The sequence below is a fragment of the Tenebrio molitor genome, chromosome 8, assembly GCF_963966145.1.
Source record: "Tenebrio molitor chromosome 8, icTenMoli1.1, whole genome shotgun sequence".
NCBI lineage: Eukaryota > Metazoa > Arthropoda > Insecta > Coleoptera > Tenebrionidae > Tenebrio > Tenebrio molitor.
The window spans coordinates 17,692,637-17,706,820 of record NC_091053.1 but is presented as its reverse complement, the minus strand read 5'-3'; the positions used below and the strand labels follow the sequence as shown (position 1 = coordinate 17,706,820).

Genomic DNA, 14,184 nt, shown 5'->3' with positions numbered 1-14,184 from the left:
TTGCTTAAATAAATTTTCAAATATTGGTAGAACCATGCACTGCTGTCAAATGTCGAAAGCAGACGCAGGTCATGTCGACTTCTTGATTCGGACTAAGCTCATCGGACTATAATAAAAAAAATGGACTATACATACTATCCGTTTATTAAACTCCCACACTGTCAGTGTCAGATTATTGATTCTTTTTGGAGTGTACCTATGGTGACATACCTTTTCAGTTGCCTGTACACAAAATCTAGTTATAAAAACGTCAACAAGAAACTTTGGTTATATTAATGGAGTGAATTCTCTTCATAATTAACAATACCCTGCTTCTCTCTGGGCGTCATATCTTCTTCTTGTTCAGCCATTTCGTGTAAGTAATACTTTGAATGAAAGAAAGCGAATTTATTAAACTTAATTTCAAATTTGATAAAGTAAAAATTACTAGCCTCAGAACGGCAGTGCAGCAACTTACAAACACTTTGACAGTGCGCAGTTTAATAAATAAATAGTAAACTCCATCCATTTTCAATATTTATTACTGTTAGGGAATTTTCTTTTTTTGTATTGCAATGAAAGTGTTTTATTTTTTTCTAATATTTAACATTCAAAGCGGGCATTTTGAATTTGTCAAAAAATTTGTCTCTGTCAGATTATAATTATTGAAAAAATACGATTAAGTTATAAAGAGAAAATGCCTCACTTTAGAGATAAAACAAAATGCTCACCGGTCTTTTAAAAACATTTGGGAAGTAAATGGTCCAAATTTGGGGAGGATGCCAGTTTACCGAATAGTGGGGGAAATTTTTGCCATAAGTTGATAAATCCACTTTTAATTTAATTTAATTAAATTAATTAAATTGATCTATTTAAAATGTTAGCTTCAATCTCCTACAGATATCTGAAGGAAAAGTACGGAGTAATTTCTGGATTGGGGGCATAGGCACAGAATGAAAACGACGCCCGATGGAATAGTGAAGAAATATTTGCGCCGTTGTGCGCTTTTTTAAATTTTTTGAGTGATTTTGAATGTACATTTTTGCATAAAAAAATAAATAAACGACGATTCGAAATCAAGCAAAAATACATTAATTAAAATTAAAAACCCATTGTACAGTTTGTAAATATAATGAAAAGAAGATGTAAGTCAAATGATCGGCTACAATAATGTTTTTTTCTTCAAAAAAAGCATTTTGAGATTATAATTTCAAAATGCCACACTACTAATGCAACACTGTACAGTAGCGTCCCCATAGCCTGGACGGATATCTCCTCAATTACTAACTCCAATATCATCAGTGCCATCTGCAAACTGATAGATAGACAAACAGTTTATTTATTTCAAATTGATTGGGTTTTTCCCAAAATACGTCCACTGGGTATACATTTTTTTTTAAAGAAATTTAATCAAACTATGTTAGACGGGGCTCGTATACCTGTTAACAGGATCATACCCACAGTAAAAATATAAATTATACCCATAGCTTCGGGTGGAAAGGAGGTGAAGGGAAGCGGTCGAGTTTGAATCCACCTACTGGTCAATAGACATAACAACAACTGTGCTTGGACATCAACCCTTCTTATTTCTATAAGGAAATTGAAATCTGCGAAGGGAAGGATAGAAGGTTGGTGTGTTGCGTATATAGTATTTTTATCTTCCTAAGGAATTTTGGCTTAAGTCGTAAATAAACCGAACAAAGACCCTACTTAAAGAAATTTATTGTGATATTGTACCTGTCAATCACTAGCCGGTCTTGGAGAAAACAATTACCTGGGGTAGTACCCAAAATATTTGTCGAAGACCCTCTAGTGATTGACAGGCACAACATGACAATAAATTTCTTTAAGTAGGGTCTTTGTTCGGTTTATTTAGGGCTTAAGTCAGAATTCCTTAGGAAGATACAAGCACTATACGCCAACTATCAGAGTGTGAAACTTCAGAGCCATCTTGCGTTGGTGAAACGTAATATTTTTGGGCATTGTACAACCTTAAAAATGGTGACACTTCCGGAAATACCGGAAATCGACGCCATCTTTGTTTTTTTTAATGGGACCCCAATTTAATTTCAAATTTCGATTCTACGTTAAATTTTAAGTTCAGAAAGTCCTTTTGTCAACACTTATCTGTCATCGTTTTGGACCAATGTCATCTTTTTCGCAAAAAAGCGGGTTGCAGGGCCTCATTAAAAAAATTATAACTCCTGAACTGTTGGAAATAAATAATTGATTTTTCTTTATTGCATTCCGAAAGGTTTGGCCGATCTTTTCGCCACTAGTGACATTTTTTTTGTGTTTCATACGCCTACTGCAATTTTTCAAAATTGATAATAAAAAAATGTCGAAAATTTCATTTTTTTAAATGGCAACTACCATCTCTACACTAGATGTAAATGTAAAATTTAATTTTTAGGCCACATTTATTAACATTGTGTACGCCTATTTTTAGCCGTTTTGGCGTAATTTTTTTTTAAATAAATATTATTTTTTCTTATCAAGCAATTGTTTTATTTGAATTTTTATTCAAAAATCGCAATGCAACAAATAGTAGATATGTAACAACAAAATAATAAAAAACAAGCAAATTAACGAAAAAATATTTTTACGAAAATGCTCAATGTATTTTTTTGTTTTTTTGCTTATTTTTTATTATTTTGTTTTTACATATTTACTATTTATCGCAATGCGATTTTTGAAAAAATATTCAAATAAAACAATTGCATAATAAAAAAAAGAATATTTTATTCAAAAAATAGAAATTAGGCCAAAACGGCTGGAAAGAGGCATACAAAATGTTAATAAAAGTGGCGTTAAAATTAAATCATACATTCATATCTTCATATCTAGTATCAGAAATGGGAGTTGCCATTTGAAAAAATGAAGTTTTCGACATTTTTTAATTATCAAATTTGAAAAATTGCAGTAGGCATATGAAACATAAAAAAAATGTCACTAGCAGCTTAGAAGATCGGCCAAACCTTTAAGAATTCAATTTAAAAAAATCAGTTTTGTATTTCCAATGGTTCAGAAGTTATAAATTTTTTAATGAAGCCCTGCAACCCCGCCTTTTTGTGAAAAAAATGGCTAGGTCAAAAGTGTTGACAAAAGGACGTTCTAAACTCAAAATTTAACGTAGAATCGAAACTTGCAATCAAAATGAGGCCTTTCCATTTAAAAAAACAAACATGGTGTCGATTTCCGGTATTTCCGAAAGTGTCGTCATTTTGAAAATATTTTATTTGAACTTGGAGGAGTCCATTATAGTCGGCTACCAATTTTCATATTCATACGATTTTGGAAAATCGGAAAGTTATTAACGAACGGGCCACGTGAATCACCCTGTATACACTTCGGGAGCGCATGATTTTTACCCTCGTGCTCGGGACTGACTTTCGTAAGTAGCAGTATAGTGGTAGTCAATAAAAGCTTGTATGTATAGTACCTGCCAACACTTTAGTAGCAGCCTCAAAATAAAAGAAAACAGGATTTTAAAAACAAGACAAAGGTTCCGACACAGCTGCAAATTAATAAGACGCGTGCAATCAGGAGCGTATTCAGGAAAATGTACAAACATATTATAATATATTATAAATCTAATTTTTATTGCCCAGCAAGAACCGCGGGGAGGTATGAGCATCCCTTGCCAAAAACAAAATTCTAAATACAGGATTATTCTAAATGATTGTAGTCGAAGTAGGCGTGAAAACTGAATGTAAAATTTATGGTTGCCGCTCCACATAAAAAAACATCAACTTGATGTGAACATATTGAGTTGTTTTGCACCCAATTTAACTCCCATGTGTGAACGGTGTATACTCACTTATTCGGATTCAATCGTTAATATATTTTGAATACGCTCCTGTATGCACATCGCGCGTGTTATCTCAACAAACCAGTTTTTTATGAGCCGACTGCAATAGCGAGCAAAAGAGGTCTGCTATTAGAGTGTTGGCGACCACTATAACATGGCAGTAAAGTGTCTATCGAACTCGTTTGCTTGCTCGACTCGGCTCCGCTACGTTTCGCAATCTGCAAACTCGTTCAATAAAGTGTCATTTTACTGCCTTGTTACATAAATAGCTATAATTGGAGTTTTTGTTTCTTTGTGTGTATGGTTAGATTAGATGTTATTGTATCATTATTTAACAAAGGATTGTAATGAATCATAATAGCCACTGGCTCGTAAAGTGTGAAGGTATGACTTTGTTAATGAAGATGTAATGTACGATGAAATGATGTCGCAAAATATCGAGGGGTTAGAAATAAAATAATCTTAAAAAAATATCATTTACAGACCAAGTCGTAGAATGTAGAATAACTTATTTATTGCTCATTTCAGGTCTAACTTTATTATTATCACGATAAAACGCAAATTATTGACATTTTCCAAAGCACTTTATTCAAGGATACTAGGAAAACAAAAGAACTGAGGTCACCGGAAATATTGACATCTCAATAATGACAGAAACGGTAACAAAAGCAAAAAGTTATTAATTGTTTAAATCAATTTTTGGGTAAAATATAAACGAAAAGTTCTTTTTTGTTGGTTCTGCAAGTTATATTTCATATCAGACTGAAATCGGCTTAGTGCAAAGACTAAAGTCAATCGATTCTTCTCTGAACTAATTTCCTGCAAGTTTGGACGACTGCTTTGTTCATTATTTTCATGCAATTGATAATCTATAGAGTACATAAGTAAACAACTCGTTAAAAATGTAAAATATGAGAAGAATAATAACGTAAAGCTAAAGAAGCCAAATAGAATCCTACATGGTGATGGGTGTGGTCGCGGCAACTATTTGTATTACCACGAGATAACAAATACTCAACACAGTAGTTGAACCAAACTAATACTCTGCCTATTTAAACACTGGATAATTAAGATTATCCGACAAAATGTTCAAATTATTGTGAAAAACACTTACATGCTACTTAAAGACGTTGAATCAATGCACATTTCGGTAGAAACTATTCTGATGACAATATCGTATTATAATATTTTTTAGCACGAACGATACGGTTGATATATTTTTGTGATAAGATTATTACAGAAATGTAAAAGAATAAATATCTATATAGAATATACACGTATTTTATCTTCAAGCGGTCGAAAATCGCATATTTCTGTACACTCCATAGAGACGATTAAAGTGTTTAGTGTTTTTTTTTTTTATCTTCAAGCGCCTTTGTGTATCTCCATAGAGACGGTTAAACTGTCATTTTTTTTCTGAGCGGAGTAAAAGTACTTCAAGTCCTAGGAGTAGAAGTTTCCCACAGGCGGCTCGACCGGGTCAAATGTAAGGTCATTTGAAATATTTGTCACGATTTATTTATCAATTACAATTATCAATTGCACGAAATACGAGTATGTAATAATTAAATTATCCCTATTAAAGAAAAGCCTCTAAAAAAGCGAATTAACGAAATTATTACCCAATATTTAACCGCGTCCCATATATTCTGTCAGAAGCCGCCCGTTGTGAAGTTGTGGGCATGGCCACAGCGTGGATGTCAGATGCCATGATGTCTGGATGTCAACATTAAAAAATAACGCAAGATAACCGTTCACTGTTGAAAAGTAAACAGCTGCAAGTTGTAATCGTTTGCTATTCCGTTTTGATAATTTTTGTTAAGTATATTTAGCAAATAACTGAAGTCCGGTGGCGATATGAATTTTACTCCCCGAAAATTGACGCTGATCGCGGCAAACTACCTATGTAGGATCTAGTCCCACCAAAATCCCGAAAAGTATATGATTAAATTGTGTATGTATAATATAATAATGTTCATGAATCACGTTGATCTGGCTACAAAGGTAAAATTTCTGAGTTCCCTAGACGAAGAATTATAAATTATTGTAGGTTATGTCCATAGAGTTATGTCTGACCGGATCATTCGCGATCATTCACCATTTTGGGAAAGTTTTACGTGGAAATTTGCAGAAAGTGTATCGAACACAATGAATAGCATTATAGACTTTACAAATATTATCGAAACTTCAAGTACTAATAACAAGGGAAGTAGAAATTACTTGTGCCTTAAAATTTGAAGATTGTAACTGCATGAAAAGAAAAATAAATAAGTGAGTTTATTTTCGATTTTTTTGTGATCCGCTTGAAGATAAAATAGTATATATCATTCAGAGTAGAAAGTCTTCTTGCACCTCGCCCAGTTATCGGCCTCAACTGCGTTTCGGCCTTCAATCTCTGGGCTAGCCACGAAAGACTCATTTCTACTCTTAAGACGAATCTCTACGGGTAGTGTGAAATTTTGCGACGGGGGTCGGGTGCAAGAGGGTCTATGCAATGGGCGGGCTCAACAACAGTAAATCACTGAATGTACACTAATAGTAAAAAGTACAAGCCAGACACAATTATTTACATTTACATTTTGTTTCCTCGCGAGCTTAGCTTTTACAGTACGAAGTGATAATATTGGTTGGTCTTGACTAACTACCATATATTTTATTATGTACATACACAATACCTACATACATTATTACGTATAGACTTCAAAGTACATGATAAAATTATACACTTTATTTTCTCCCCTGAAAAAAATGAACTAACAAAAATCAATCAATCAGATTCAACCTGGCAAATAACATTTAAGTTCATTTAAGTAATATACACTGAGCGGCAAAAGTATGGAATAAATTCCTTAAAAATTAAACAAAATTTTTTTCAAAAAAATCTTTGGACAGGTCAATTTTAGTTTATAAAAATACATGTTTTAGTACCAAACAAAATTCCAAGCAGTCATTTGTTTTCGAGTTATGACGTCATCGATAGTTTTATTAAATGGAAATCCCCTATTTTTTTTCTTGATTCTGATAGACCTTTTAATTGTCTAAATGACCGTGTAAAAATGTTGTTATCTTACATAAGGAAATTTTTGAGAAAAAAAAATAATAAAGTCGGAAAAAATAAATTTTATAACGAACAAAAACAAGTCAAAAAATCAAGTAGGTAAATCAAACAGTCAAATGTTACTGTCAATTTCATTCGTATGTGTTTTTTGTTTTACAAAACGTTTTCGAAAATGACTCATTTAACAGAAACACTTTTCCAGATTCTGCATTATTATCGGAAATTTTCGCATTGTAAATTAAAAATGTTATTGTATGTTAAATTTTAATAAATGTTCTTACGTATAGAAATTTTAATTTTGATTGGGTGCAGAGATAAAACTAGATAAAACTAAAACAGTGGGAATTTCTTCATAAACTTGCTTTTTGTCAACAAGCTGGGGGATGGCAATTCGAACATTTAATTCCATAATTTTAAGAACTTACTAACACAGTTTTTGACTTGTTTTTGTTCGTTATAAAATTTATTTTTTCCAACTTTATTTTTTTTTTTTCTCAAAAATTTCCTCATGTAAGGTAACAAAATTTTTATACTGGCATTTAGACAATTAAAAGGGCTATCAGAATCAAGAAAAAAAATAGGGGGTTTCTATTTAAAAAAACTATCGATGACGTCATAACTCGAAAACAAATGACTGCTTGGAATTTTATTTTGTATTAAAATATGTATTTTTATAAACTAAAATTGACCTGTTCAAAGATTTTTTCGAAAAAAATTTTGTTTAATTTTTAATGAATTTATTCCATACTTTTGCCGCTCACTGTATAACAAGTGTTCAATTGAAATGTTCATCAAGTTGGCTTTGAGTTTATTTTTTAAAAGACAACAACATCGTAAATTTAGTTGGTTAGACAAAGATAGCGACAAAGATCAAAGCCAATTTGATGAACTTTTCAATTGAACACGTTTTATATAACAATAAAATCATTAGTTATTGAATACGTAACATTTTCCAGATATTAGTACATATTACAATAATTAAAAATAAAGAAATTTCACAATGACCTAGAACATGAAGCAAATGCCGATATACAGTGTGGAAATTTTAACTGGACAAATTCACTCATGTTATGAAAACAGTTGATATTGACCAATAGTGTGCCGAATATCGCGAAAAAATCTAGTCATGGTCAGAAAATGCGTCTTCCGCCGACAAAAGCTCCCTTCCGGTGAAAAACAACGTTGACAAGGCTTTTGTGTTTGTTGGTAACACAAATTAATGAACAAAATGTCAGAAAATTATTTTGACGTTTTCCGAAATGGATTTAAAAAATCATTTTAGAAACGACTCCAGCAGTGATATTTACTACAAGGTGAAAACAATTTGGAATACAACAGGTAAATTGTTGCAGGAAAAGTGCCACGATGAATATAAACTAACCTTTAATCCGTTTTGTGATGTTGTTCCAAATGTTTGTTTGAATTGTTCATTCGGGGATTTGTCTAGACAAATATAACTCGACTTCCCATTTTTTTTCGGAAATTTTTGATTTTATTGGACTCAAAGTTTGTTGCTTTAGGCAAAACCATTCGACCCTAACGGATCTTGTGGTTATTGCCAAGCAACAAACTTTTCGTCATAAAATCAAAATTTTCCGAAAAAAATGGGAAGTCTTGTGATATTGTTTCTGAATAAAATTCATAACTTGGACATAGGTGATTTTTGTAAAAAATCCCGAAACAGGTCAATTTTTGTTTTTTTCTGTCCAAATTTTGGCGCATATGGTTTTTGCATATTTGCTCCCGGAAGCTTGCAACCACCCCTAACTTTTTTTTTCAAATGGAAGGGTATGCCAAGTGACACCTCGTTTGAAAACCCACTTCGCAAAGAATAAAAAAAAAATTATGCAACAAATGTTCAAAATGGAAATCGTTTGTTTCTTGGCCAATTGCAAATCGATAGTAACATGCATCCCTTACGTTTTATAACATTTCCGGTGAGATTTGCCTAATTTCATGCCTAAAACCGAACAATATTGAAGACCGTAAGCAATGTAGTAGACATGGAATTAGGCAAACGTAAGGGATGGTTACTATCGTTTTGCAATTTGTCAAGAAAGAAACGGTGCCCATTTTGAGCATTTGCATTAAATAGAATTCAAGTTATAAATTTTTTTTTATTTTTTAGCACGTAGGCTTTGAAAATATTCAGGAAACAAATTTCGTATTTCTTTTTGTTTATCCTTTATTGCTTGTAGGATATAAGGAGGATCTCGTATTTTCATATTTCTTGTATGTCTTGGATCTACTAATTCAGGCAAAATACACTCCATATAAAATTGTACAAGTTTAGGTTCCATCTCAAATTTCCAGAAATTTATATCTTGTTCTATTCTTTCAATTTTTAAATTATCGTTACCTGATATCCATACAACCAAAATAAACTAGGCAAAAATGAATAGGGAATTCCACGATTTTTCTTGGAAAGCAAAATAATTGCCCCAATCCTCCCACGTATTCTTAAATACTATATAAATTTAAAATGTTACAGGTACTTGAAATATTACATTTAATGTGTATAGGGTGATTCTGAAATAAGTTTGGAAAAAAAACCGGTAATTGGTGATGATGAGAAGAATTCTGGAAAAAGAATAGACAAAAAAATTTTCTTATAAAAGTTTTTTCGTTTTCGAGATACAAATGATTGAAAATTTGGTCAAAATTGCCAGTACGCTGCTGAGTTAAAGGTGATTACCTGATTATCTTGGTAGTTTAGCAACAATAATAATCTAAGGTGCCCATCAGTCACAAACGTAACCTTACTTCTCTCGATCATTTCCATAGAAACATTTACAAAACATTGTGCTTGCACCTACGCCTTTATTGTGAAGTTGATGTAACAATGGTTGCTAATGAAATGAACAAATTCGGACAAATTTTCCCTATGCATGGGCGTTGAAAATACAAGGATATAGGGTAATTTCCTTCCTTTTGATTTCACCTCCAAAATTCATATAGGCAGAATAATTATGTGTCAAGGTGTTAAGGATACTCCACATTTTTTTTCCAAACTTATTTCAGAATCTCCCTGTATATGAATATATTTCTAACACATTGCATTACAAATTTTAAACTGTATTTATAAAAAATTCAAAAAAGGAAAAATTCCCTATTCATTTTTGCCTAGTTTACATGTTTTTCTTTTGGTTACATGTAACTGACCCTGAATTTGGTAATACCAAGCATGTTTCTTGTTTATGCTGTGATCATTTTTATTCCAAAAGTTAATTTTTTTTCTCTCGATTGCCTCTTCTATCTTCATATTGAATGCCGAAAAGGGGCATTTTATTTCTACTAAAGTATGATTATTATCTATTAATCCGTCTGGTATAGCCCCAAGAAATTAGAATTCTTCATCAATGAACATACCGCACTCTAAAATTTTGACTCCTAATTGTTTTTCCAACTGGCGCAACGCAGTTTGTTCGAAATGTTTTCCATGTTTTATGGAAGGAGTTTGAAGATTTTGATTGGAATATACAGGGTGACTGACGAAAAAAAACCTTTGACGCTGTATCTTACTTATTCTTTATCCGATTTAAATAAATGACACATCAAATGAAATAGTTCGAAAAACACTTCATTATTATCCTATTCGATATTTTTTTCGACATCTGTTTTTTGACAGACGATAGCCAACTTTTTTTTTTCAAATTACACTCTATATATCTTTTTATTCGTTCTTATAAAGAATCTTCTTCTGAATAATCCTACATTAAAAGAAAAAACAAAAAATGTATTTTAAATGAAAAAAATTGAAAACCAAAAATCAAGTAATCAAATTTGTAAACAATACAAAATCTATTCTAGTTGCTCAAAATTTCCTCAATGCTGTTGCAGACACTATCGATACCTTCTAGAAATGCCCACCTTTGCATTCAGTAAAAAATTTCGGGGTTTTTCGTGACATACTCGCACTATCTTTTTTCTTAACTCTTTTTGGGTACCTGGTGGGGTCAAATAAACCTTCTCTCGAAAGTTTCGTATGAATATAAAGAAATCCAATAGATTCAAATCTCTAAAAATGCCACACCACAGGTTAACACTAAATCGTCTTTGGAAATTTTCTTCCACAGCAACATTATAATAAAAAAACAACAAATGAATACTCAGAGCTTACTTAGTCATTTGGAGCATTTAGAACAAACTTCTATCTTGTTTATTTTGGTCACTTGATTTTTAAATTTTGTACATTTACTTTTTAATTTCTTGACTTTTGTTTCATGAATGGGTATAGTTTTTTGCATTTTTATATTTAGAAGACAAATCTCTACAATACTCAATAAAAAAAAATGTACAGTGCTATTTGAAAAAAAGAAGCTGATGTTCATCTGTCAAAAACTGGACGCAATATATTTTTTTTATTTAGTTGGGTATTGAAGTGTTTTCAAAATTATTTCATTTGATGTGTCATTTATTCAAATCGGATAAAAAATAAGCAAAATACAGCATCAAAGGTTTTTCGTCAGTCACCCTGTATTATATCACGTACCAAACTGACACAAGAACAAATGACGTGACCCATAACCTAACTTTTTAAAAGCCCAAATTCGCGGTAAAAGATGTGTTCACAAGACAAAAGTTACTAAATGTAGTAACTTTAGTTCGTCATTACAAAAATGAATCTACTATAGATATTTATATAGCCTTCCCGCTGAAATGGAACAAATCAGCCCTGACAGTCTGCATTCGTGTCGGTGAGTGCCAAATGGTTGGCGGGGGGTAATTTCAACATTTGCATTGAATTTTATTGTTAATGTTTATTTGTTCTTGTTGTCTCAAAAAAATTGTTACGTAAGGTACCAGTTTTTTCATTGATCGTTTACGCAGTAAGAAGGTCTAACAGAAAGAGAATAAAAGTGGGGGTTGTCATTTAAAAAAATCGGTAATGACGTCTTGACGTCATTGCGCAAAAATCAATGACGTCATTTAAACAAATTGCACATCACAGGATGGCATTTTTCGAAATAAAATCGATCTGTCCGAGCGATTTTCTTAAAAATATCACATAACGCTATTATGATCAATGTACCTACAATGAGTAAGATCATCTTTGTTTCTTGGTCTAGTAATGCTCAAGGCACAACTACCCCCAGAGTCAAACTTTTAGTTTGAGTGTACATAACAGGCGAGCATTTGAAATTGTTAAACTAAACGCCAGGCGGCAGCACGTAGTAGAGACAATTTTACTGTTTGCAATGGTCTCGAAGTCCTATTAAAATTTGGTGCAATTTAAATTTTTTTTGTGTATATTTTTTTTTTTGTTGCAAGATAAAAGATTAAACTATGTCTCTCTAGTGTTGAAATTTGCATTTTTGGTTCATGTCCATCACAAATTTTAGGTCAAATATACAGAAAAATGTACAAGTTCAAGACGTAAAACAACTTTCAAAGTTTTTTTTTTTTTTAAACAACACTAGAGAGACAAAGATTTAAGTTTTATCTTTCTGAATATATCATATTTTGATTGCAATAATTAATACAAATGGCTATTTTAATGGGACTTCGAACGCATGTTTTACTGCACCAATGCCACAGTAGGGATTGGTCTTAACGATATAATATAACGTGCGATCAATTAAAAAAAAATCGAGTTACCTGGATTGTGCTATTCTGATGCTTTGATTGGTTCAAACCACCATTTTCGCCTACTCTATTTTTTTTTTATTTGATCGCACGGTACTGTAACGGTCCGAATAGGTTCGATAAATTAAGAATTTTAATTTTAAAATAATTTCAACGAAATATTTTAAATACCGTTCATTTGCGACGGAAATGCTGGCCAGTTGTGAATTTTATTGAAGCCGTGTCGGCACCACATTCCTCAAGTGAAATCTGCCAACCTTTCTTTGAAAATGCAGGTACACGTCCTGTCCGAACACAACACAAAGATAACAGTTTTTATGGGAAAAGAAACATTGCAAAATTTACTCGTTCGACAATTTGGGTGGTCCAGTTAAAATCAGGGGATAATTGAATTAATAAATTTGATGTTAGCAGGTTTCAAATTGAGAGAACCACAAAATTAATGTTCATTGGGTTAATAATTTACTTTTTTTAGCATTCTCAAATTTGTGGCATATTTGTAATTAAAGGACGAGAATTGCAAATTAGAAACAGAGCGCTTTATCGTAGAAAATAACTAGAATCGTTTGCACTTTTAGTTAGAAAAGTAACAAAGTAAAATAGGAAAGGAGTCGGTAGAAAAAACAGAGACAACAGGTTAACGGTAAAGCCAGGTAGTCGTAGAAATCAGATGTGTGAGTGAGAGAGAGAGAATGAAAATTACGAAGTAATTATTAATTAGAACTGTTTTGGGGAATCAAACCAATGTAGAGCAAAATTTAGAAGTAGCAGGTCAATGCATGATATAACACTTGCGTAACAGCGTTTCAAGCCCAATTTAGGTTTCATTTTAATTATGTTTGTTTCATTTTAATTATGTTTGTTTCATTTTAATTATGTTTGTTTCATTTTAATTATGTTTGTTTTATTTTAATTATGTTTGTTTCATTTTAATTATGTTTGTTTCATTTTAAATTATGTTTGTTTTATTTTAATTATGTTTGTTTTATTTTAAATTATGTTTGTTTCATTTTAATTATGTTTGTTTCATTTTAAATTATGTTTATTTCATTTAATTCTGTCGAATTCTTAGTGCTGATTTGTATTATTGTATAGAGTCAGTAATTTAGTGTTCTTTTTCAGACTTCTAATTCAACAACAAATTATTCGGTCTGGTCCTAACAAAAGTCTAAATTTAAACATTTAAAATAATGGTGGAAAAACGGAAACTGTAATTTCAAAAGTTCTAGAGATATCGAAAGGGTGTCGCGATCGGCGTAAAGCAGAACCGAGTGGTCACTTTGGTCAAGTAGGGGTTGCGAAAGCGGGGTGCGCCAGAAATGATAAAACCCATTGCGTGACGAAAAACAGGGCTTTTTTGATTCACTCGGGGTTTGATCTCCAAAGTAGCCGGAGGTACGTTCAGTACTTCCAGCAGCCATTTTGTGACCACGTTCTTTACATTTACAAGGTAAATTATTTCTCTAATTTTTGTACATTATTTGTAGCCGCGATTTAATTAGCCAAACAGCATTTAGTTCTTTATCGTTCTAAAGTAAAGATTTTCTTATATTTTTATATCTTATATTTATATATTTTCTTTGAGCTTTTGATGACCACGTGACTCTTTAGAATCTTGTATTAATTTCTTTATCGCGAAGTATGTGATCTTCTTGCATTTACCGATTGGGGAAACCGTGCTTTCATCAAGGGGAACTAGTATAAATTCATTATAAAACATTTTCATTTATTATGTATGTTTTGGAGTCTC

The 14,184-nt window shown here is 31.9% G+C and overlaps 3 protein-coding genes and 1 long non-coding RNA gene across 13 annotated transcripts in view; 1 reads left to right on the top strand and 3 right to left on the bottom strand.

Moving 5' to 3' along the window:
* LOC138137583 (uncharacterized) overlaps window positions 1-4,969 on the bottom strand; it is a 252,149-nt gene extending 247,180 nt beyond the window's left edge. The window contains exon 1 of the mRNA XM_069057059.1: window positions 4,905-4,969. The gene's annotated coding sequence lies outside the window, so the exon portion shown is untranslated. The remainder of the gene's footprint in view (window positions 1-4,904) is intronic.
* LOC138137584 (uncharacterized) overlaps window positions 1-14,184 on the bottom strand; it is a 207,814-nt gene that overhangs the window by 70,010 nt on the left and 123,620 nt on the right. The gene's annotated exons all lie outside the window — the stretch shown is intronic.
* The window catches only part of LOC138137581 (uncharacterized), a 134,895-nt gene that overhangs the window by 25,633 nt on the left and 95,078 nt on the right, over window positions 1-14,184 (bottom strand). The window lies entirely within an intron of this gene.
* Window positions 5,140-6,215, top strand: LOC138137490 (uncharacterized). Of its 2 annotated transcripts, XR_011161760.1 has the most exons (4): window positions 5,142-5,276; window positions 5,447-5,567; window positions 5,623-5,794; window positions 5,854-6,215. It is a non-coding gene; the product is annotated as an uncharacterized lncRNA (long non-coding RNA). The 2 variants fall into 2 exon arrangements; XR_011161759.1 differs by having other exon boundaries at window positions 5,140-5,567.